The following is a 9,109-nucleotide window of genomic DNA, read 5'->3' on the forward strand; positions in this document are numbered from 1 at the left end:
AACATTAATGCAAGGTAATAATGAGAATGGAGTTTTGAGCCATGGGGAATCGCAATAACCGTCAAAATATTTTTGGGAAACTGTAAAGGTCATGACTGCGTGCTTTCTCGAAAAGGTACTGACAGATGTGACATGTCAGACGGATAGCTAATCGAATACATTTATTAACTGCTGGTTGCAGTAAAATAAACTCGGGGGGAAAATGTTTACCCTAAACAATACTACTTGTTGACGTGGTGAGATTTGTGTACACGTGGGATATACGTGTCTACTCAGTGACTACATTCAGGTCGACCAACGACCAGGAGAGAAGTTGCTTGATGGATTTAAGAAGAATGCTCAACCGTACGGTAGAGGCTGTGTTGGCATGTACGACCAGGTCTGGTCGTGGTAACCAAGTCACATTTCAAATACAGTTATAAGATATTTATAAGATATTTTATCCTATTTTTATGTAAAGATTATGTTTTTTGTTACATTTCAAATATGTATAAATCAAAGTATATTGGGCCCCGTCGGCCCAAAAGTAGATTCTTGAGCCTATAAATAGGACTCAAGGGACTCTTTGAATGGGGGAGAACCCTGGGCACTTTTTTGGAGCTTGTGAAACTTAGTAAACCCTTATTTGTTGATCGCAGGTTCCATAAGATATCAATAATAACTTTATGTGGAAGTAGGTTATTACCAATATCTGGGGCCGAGCCACTATAAACTTTTGTGTCGTTTATCTTCTTGAGTTCAATTGTTCTTATTTATATCGTTTTTATTGACTCCATGTCGTTGACCAAATCGAGGGTCAACACCAACTTTCTTGAAAAACTTTTTAATGGTGTTGGTGCCCTTGTTGGATTTGTTATGATTGGATAAATACATGGTGAAGTTGGTTAGGCACGAAGAGGTGCAAAAACCATAACAGTTTCACTAAAGTCAACTTGTGAGAGTTGACTTTCAACATAGGCATTTATAAATCATCTTTTTTGGTTCAAATTGTTTCTTTGGAGTATATAAGAGTACCCAAAAATTTTGGGAGTATTTGGGGATGTTTTGAGACAAGTTTTGGAGTGCCAAGTAAGAGGGATCGATGTTGTATCCCCTCTTGAGGTGACACATTGATTGTTCCCCAAAAGACATCACAGGTGACACGTCGCTTGTTTCCAAAGAGAAATCATCGCCTAGTAGCAGGCAATGCATCGCCTGGTACAAGGCGATGTGTCGCTCGGGCCATCCGAACGAATCTATACAATGACATGTTTTGGCTCCAAAATTAAAATTAAAATGCTCTAATCTCATTGGTTGAGTCTAATGAGGTTCGTATACTATTTGAAGGGTTCATTTAAGTTAATTGGTGACTTGATCACTCACCTCTCTCTCTCTCTCTAGAAAGAACATCTTTATCTCTCTAGCTTTAAAGATTACTAGTCTTCTCTAATATCTTCATCAAGAAAGCATGACCTATAACGACCCAAAATCTCTAATAAGGCTTAAGGACTTTGATTAGCGTGTCAGCAAGGCATAATTAGTATATGTGTGATTAAATGGTTAAATGCACGATTATGAAGCATGCATGATTAATATGATTATATGACTATGTGACATGCATGCTTATGTGTATTAGATATGCATGTGGGCCCTATATAGCTTATAAAGGCATATTTGTAATTTTGGCGCGTTGAGGGCATAAATGTGATAAATTGTTGAGACCACATTATTATGTGGATATATTTGCAGTATATGGCTCGAGACGGTCCTAGTGAGAGGATTAGCAAAATAGTCACAGCAGGGTTTAATACCTGGCTCAGGGGAGCCTAGGTGTATTTTTGGGAATTCACATAATATTTTGGGAGTTGTTAGATATTGAATAATTTATTGGTAAATAGATAGACATGACGGGATTAATTGGTGAATGTTAGAAACACTTGAGGAATTAGCGCTGGGAGTGGAATGACCAATTTACCCCTAGGAACAATTTGAAGACTACTAGGCTTGAGGGGCAAAATAGTCTTTTCTTAAGCAAGGAAATACTTAAAAAAAAATAGTTGGGATAAGTTCAATAACTCTACGAAATAACTAGAAACTGAAGGAAAGCTCTCTCTCTCTCATCTCTCTCACGATTTCTTCCCCTCTCTCTCTCTCTTGGTGATTGAGTTTAAGCAGATGAAGGAATTGAAGGACTGAGGAGCTTAGGCTTGAAGCTGGAAGTGCATGAATTGAGGCTTTGGAAACCAGGAGGTTTAGCTAAGATTTTAGCTCAAGGCTTGGACGTTGTAGCCTATGAATATTCAGTCATAATTGAGGTAAAATTTTAGCTCTTCATCTTTGAGTTTCTGGATGGATATAGATAGGACTACAGGTGCTTGGTTAGTTCTGAATTGGGGAATTGATTCTAGTATGTTTGTTAAGGTTAGGTGTCCAAATATGTGATTAAAGGTCATAACCTGTAGCTAGGCTTGTTTGTGGTTGGTAGGTTTCTTTGAGTTTGAATTATGCGTAAACTAGCTGAGAGAAGTCTGAAGAAAACCCAGAATATCTGGGTTCGAAGGGGCACGTTGTGACCCAGCTCTGGGGCGCCACGACTCGTGTGGCCTTTTGGCCCTCGGTTTGCTCTCTGACTTTGGGCCACGCCGCGACCTTAGGGGGAAGTCGCGGCCCGCCTTCCCTGTGGCATGGGTTCTAGGTCTTTGACATGAGGGCAAGTCGCGACCCTTGAAGCCAAGTCGCGGCCCACCTAGGGATTTTTTCCTTAGATGGTTTCTAGGTTAGGTAAGGCTCGGGGGCTCGAACCTTTCTTCTACTCAGTTTAGTAGAAATTGAGGTCTCGAAGGCTAGTTTTTATCTCCTAAGTATTTATTTGGATTACAAGTTGATAAATTCCTATTGTCCACTGTGACTAGGTTTATCACCAAGGCTCAGGACTGAGGATCGTGCTAGGAATCGTTCTATTATCTATGTTCGGAATTCAAGGTAAGAAAATGGCACCTTTGAGTGGTTATATTGGGATTGAGATTCCCAATACTCGAACATGTTTACTGTATGGCGAAATGATTGACTTGGCATATGAGGATGAACGACCTAAGAGAGCCGGGGCTGATAATTTGCGCACAGAACGCGGCTCAGTCACTGTGAGCTGCGGTCAGCTAAATAAACACTGGTCTCAGCCTAAGCGAGCGGAGTCAGTGGAGTAAACAGAGGGCCCGACCTAAGGGTACTAACCCTGAATATTGTATAGTAATAAAATTGCTGAATGTATATGTTTACAGATATTAGTTCGATGTCTATGATTTGTTAATTATTTGAATGACTGTTTTATGATTGAATTATTATCATCACTAATTATGCATTACTGTTATGGTTTTCTTGCTGGGCCTTGGCTCACGGGTGCTACGTGGTGCAGGTAAAGGCAAGGGTAAGATGGACCAACCATGAGTTGGAGTGCTTTAGGGGCGAGATGTACTTTGCCAGTTGCTCGTACTTGTAATCTTTCCATTAGAGTGCCCACTGATTGTATATAACTTTTGAGAATTTTGTAGCTTTGTCTCTTAAACCCTTTTTTGGGATCCCATGTACCAAACATCTATTTTAATGAAAAATTAACCGTTTATTATCAAAATCTTTTAACCCTATCAAATTGTTGACCTTTAGGATCGCATTTTCAATCAGATGACTTGATTAGCATGTCTTGCACTATTTTAACTAGACAGTGTAACGGTCTTTGTTATCTAGGTTGTTACATGATGTGTTTGAAAATTTAAGGCTTGTGAATCCCAATCTCATTCCATTGTTGTAGCATCAAGTAGTCTAGAGATTTTTGGAAAATAAATCGTCATTCATGTCAAGCCTTATTACATTTTGTGGTTCACATAAAATCATAGACTTGCGATTTTATGTGTTAAGGTTCTTCATCAACAAAGGTATACTATTCACTTGTTTATTTGTGTTTATGTACTTTTTAATCTTCTTCCATTAGAGTTTATATTAATATGTTTTATTTCTTTGAGTTATAATACAAAAATAAGGTTGTAGCTTCTATCCCCCAACATGATTTCCCGCTAACAACTAAATCAGGAATACCGTTGTGAATGTGGAGGTGGTAGAAACCTTTGCTTTTCCCATCGCAATTAAACTGGGATGGTACATAAAGTGAATCTCACGTAGTGTGGGAGGCTCCTAACCTATGCATTTATACAATACATTGAGTCCAATGATGATGTAACGCCTTACGCCACTATGGCTACTTCCTACAATGACGACTGGCCCTGCAAACCAACACGAGTCTTTCCAGCATGCTTTGTCCTCACTCGCACGCTTCCTGGAAAACTTCCCAGGGGGTCACCCATCATGAGACTTCTCGAGGTCAAGCACGCTTAACTTTGGAGTTCTCAAGTGATGGGCTACCGAAAAGAAGATGAATCATGTTGGCATAGGTAGTACCCATCAATCCATTTTAGCCCTCTTCAACTGTGTAGTCCCATACCTACACAATCTTAGAATCATCACACTTAACCTTCCCCAGGCGATATGGGATTGCAGATATTTTACCCGGTCTTTCCCCCTGCAGATCAAAGGGTTGTAACTGTCACAATCACCCTCCTTTAGGGGCCCGAATTCCCTGTCGGCCACACTTCCGGCTAGGTCAATGCTCTGATGCCATTTGTAACGCACCATGTCACGATGGTTCTTCTTGGAATGATGACTGGCCCTACAAACCAACACGAGTCTTTCCAGCATGCTTTGTCCTTACTCGCACGCTTCCTGGGAAAACTTTGCAGGAGGTCACCCACTCCAGGTCAAGCACGCTTTGGTTTGGAGTTCTCAAGTGATGGGCTACTGAAAAAAAGATGCATCTTGTTGGCATAATTAGTACCCATTCAACTTTGTAGTCCCACACCTAAATAGTCTTAGAATCATTACACTTGACCTTCCCTAGGCGATGTGGGATTGCACAGCTTTTACCCAGTCTTTCCCCCTTTGGATCATGAGATTCTGACTGTCACAGGGGACATTTGATAAAATTGGAATGATACAGAGAATATTAGCATGGCCCTGCACATAGATAACACACACAAATCGAGAAATGGTATCTGAGCCTTGACCTAGCCGGAAGTGTGGCCGACGGGGACGTCGGACCCCTAAGGGAGGGTGATTGTGACAGTATGAATTGCATGATCTACAGGGGGAAAGACCAAGTAAAACCTCTGCAATCCCACATTGCCTAGGGAAGGTCAAGTGTGATGATTCTAAGACTATGTAGGTATGGGACTACACAATTGAAGAAGGCTTAAATGGATTGATGTGTACTACCTATGCCAACAAGATGCATCTTCTTTTCGGTAGCCCATCACTTGACAACTCCAAAGTTAAGTGTGCTTGACCTGGAGTAGTCTCATGATGGGTGACTTCTTAGGAAGTTTTCCCAGGAAGCATGTGAGTGACGACAAAGCACTCTAGAAAGACTCATGTTGGTTTGTAGGGCCATGCATCATTCCAGAAAGGAGCCATAGTGATGTGGGGCATTACAGATGACCCAGTAGGTGTTGGGAACCAACTGAAATGGCCTTACTCAGAAGTATTTGGAGACGTCATGAAAATAATCATTCAAAGGGATGAAAGCTCTGGGATCACAATGTTTGTGGCTCCAAGCTTGCGAACTCTCGGGAGGACGGTTAGCACGGTCATTGGGATTAGGAAGGTTGTACTTTTCCTGGTTGAACAACCTGTGTCACTTGAACAATTGACTCATATTTTTCTCGGTCATCTCGGAAAGGGGAACTCTGAAATTTCCTTTGACTGATGTGGGACAATGTCACGAGTGTGCCTGATGACCTCGGCCAAATAGATACTAGAGGAAAATTCTGACTCCACAATTATGGGACGAAACACTATTTGCCTAGGCTGATCCCAAGCCCATCGGGCTTGACGAGGGGCCATAGCAACATGATGAATGGCCTTCCCTAATTATTACCACTCCGTGAAGATACTTGAAAAAAATCGAACAAAGAAGGAATTGCAGGAAAAACATAACATACCTTGCTTATTATCATGCGATTTCTCATTTAATCAAACATAAATAGAAATCTTAGAACGTGCTTCTATTGAAATAAACTATGAAAGAGAGACAAATAAATTCAAAATCATACAAATTTATTTGTTTGTTTAACTTGTATGCAGCAGAATTAATGACACCCACCCTTTCAATTGCGTAATACATGTCTATTTTATTTATTTTAGCATTTTATATTTCCTTGGTGTGATGATCGCTTAGAAAAAAAAGAGAATTTATATATTTTTAATAAATAAATTAGTTATCCAAATAAATATATCTTAGAGATATTGTATTTATTATTATTTACTTGGTAATAAAGACTATAATGCATTGTTGTGTAGATTTCAATTCAATGGTAGAATGGTCTTTTGGCATAGTTAATTACTTATTAATTAGAGAGAATTTTTGAAAATATTCTTTGGTATAAATATAGGGGATTTCGACCAAGCATAGAAAAAATGGAAGATTTAATAGCAAATTATTTTACTTTTTGATGAGATTTTTGTATTGTGAATAAATTGGTAAGCACTAGAACAAATCTACAATAAATATAGAGAAAAGAGGGAAAACATTAGTAACTTTCCAATTTTAGTGTCAATTAGCATTAAAATGGATCAATGAAGGAAACTCCATTTCCTTTTCTAGTAGTACACACCCAAGATAAAAGGAAACCCAACCAATTGAAGATAGACTTTCCATTTTTGGAATTAATTAGAATTAAATTTGATTGGGAAGTAATTTTGGGAGATTACCATTATGATGATTTTGGGCATTTATGAGCATTTAAGTTGCTTGCACACAAAGGAAACCTACCCTATAAATAAGGCCTTATAGTCACCTTGTGTGTGTGTGTGAGAGAGAAAGACAGCCGAAATCAAAGAAAAGAAGAGAGGGAGAGTGTGGCGTGAGGAAGAGGAAGAAAAGAAGAAGGAAATCAAGGAAAAAATGTTATAAGTATAGTGTTTTAAGTTAGATTTCTTCTTCTCGCATCTCCATCTAACGTAGAATATGATTTTTTTTCAGATCCAAAGCACATCCTAAGGGAAATATTACACTTAGGGTTCGGCCGTTACAAGGAGAAGTAAGATTTTTGAGTCTTTGATTTTCAAAGTGTTAGATGCATGATTAGAGGTACAAAATAAGGTTATTCAATGCATGTAAATAGGATTATGTGATATGTATATTATAGTCTAGATAATGATAATGAATATGTAAGAATATTGATAGCAAGTTTTTGCTAGGAATGATATGATGCCAGATTTGGATGTACCATGCAAATAGATCTTAATGTGTAGTTTAGGGCTTTTACATTGTATCTAAAGCTTTGGGGTTTAAATATCAAGCCTAGAGATTGTATAAAAGGTTTTAGATCAAGGTTAGTTTCCTAAGACTATTTTGTTATGTTGTGATTTTCTTTGAAGATCGAGTATGTTATTGACTTATATGATTCTAGCGTTTAAATCATTTTGAGATACGATAGAGTCAATGCCCGCTCTACATGAAAATTACAACTCTTCTTACCTGTGTTCCAATAATAGCGGCAAAGCCATCGAAGTGCGATCTCATTCAAGTGTCTTTAGCCAATCCTAAGCACAATCGATCGAAACTGATTAATATCAAGCTTAGCTTATACTTCTGACTCAAAAATATTCACAACTAAACATGGATTGGGTTATAGAAAATTAGATATTTTCACAAGCTTTCCAACCATATAAAGAATGTCCAAGTCCAACATTGGGGTCAAAAGTTATGATTTAAGTACGAAACCCATAAACTGAGACCTAAAACATGCTTGGTGCCTTGACGCCTAAAAGAGACCCATTTTCAGTCGTAGCGCCATAGAAGTCAAAGAGCAAACCCTTCTCTTGAGGAAATGCATCCGTGCCACTATGATAAACCCAAAAACCTGCATTTTCAAAAACTCAAACCGACCCCAAAACCTATTCTAACAAGATTTTCAACAGCTTTTATACCAATTTAACACCCATAAAACAAATATAACACATATAGAACCTCACTATGGCCTCAAACATACCAATTCAAAATCAAAGTCCCCAAAATCAACAAGCCTTATCACGAACACTTAAAAACAAGAAGAAACCACAAAAGTTGCTCACCTTGCTTTGTGTTTCCAAAATTCAAGCTTGATTGAGGACTTGGTTGTTGCTAAACCCAGCTTGTAAGTTTTCCCCCTTAGGAATCCTCAAAAATTTCAAGAAGTTTGGCCTCCTAGCTTAGAAGAACTCTTGAGAAGAAGGGAGGAGGTGTGTGATGCTGAAGGAGAATGGGAGGATGCCTGTTGCACTTAGTGGATTTAGTCTACAAATTGCTCAAATGAAAAATTTACCCCTTGCCTCATCCTAGCTTTGAAACTAACCTCAAGGGCATTTTGGTCTTTTACTTATAATTCCCACTACACCTCAAATTGTACCTCAAATCTCCAAATTAAATCCACTACTCTTCCAAACACAAATATTTCCCTGATTCACTTTATTTACAATTAATTCCAAAAATATGCAGAATTCCCAAAATACCCTTAGGCTCGACTCGAGCCAAGCATTTATCCCCGTTTTGATTTTCTGCTAAAACGCTCGAAAGGATCCACTCATGCCAAAAATCACAAATATATCCACATAATAATGTTGTCTCATCCACATAGCACATAAAAATTACAAATATACCCTCAACGGGTTGATATAATGAAAATGCCGTATTATAATAAAAGTGGGTTTTTAAACACATTTAACACACATAATCATGCATAGTCAATCATATACTTGTATAAACCAATTAATTAACATAACTATCCAACGTGTCCTCCCAACACGCTTATCAAAGCACCAATCATATTAGGAATTTTGGGATGCTCCAACTATCCTTTCTTAATAGAAATTGTGTCCTTGAAATTTACCTAAACAGCTCGAGATACTAATCCCGCATGTCCAACTCTAATTCCCAAGTTTCTTATTCCACCATGTTGTTCCACAATATAACCTTCACCAAGGCGATAGTCTTGTTCCGCAAGATTTTATCCTTCCTGTCAAGTATATGTATTGATCTCTTTTCATA

The 9,109-nt window shown here is 38.4% G+C and overlaps 1 non-coding gene across 1 annotated transcript; it reads left to right on the forward strand.

The window, feature by feature from the left end:
• Nucleotides 1–4,986: 4,986 nt before the first annotated feature.
• LOC133827655 (U6 spliceosomal RNA) lies at nucleotides 4,987–5,086 on the forward strand. Its single transcript, XR_009890306.1, has one exon. It is a non-coding gene; the product is annotated as a U6 spliceosomal RNA (small nuclear RNA).
• The last annotated feature ends 4,023 nt before the right edge of the window (nucleotides 5,087–9,109 follow it).

Source organism: Humulus lupulus, chromosome 3 (genome assembly GCF_963169125.1).
Source record: "Humulus lupulus chromosome 3, drHumLupu1.1, whole genome shotgun sequence".
NCBI classification, from domain to species: domain Eukaryota; kingdom Viridiplantae; phylum Streptophyta; class Magnoliopsida; order Rosales; family Cannabaceae; genus Humulus; species Humulus lupulus.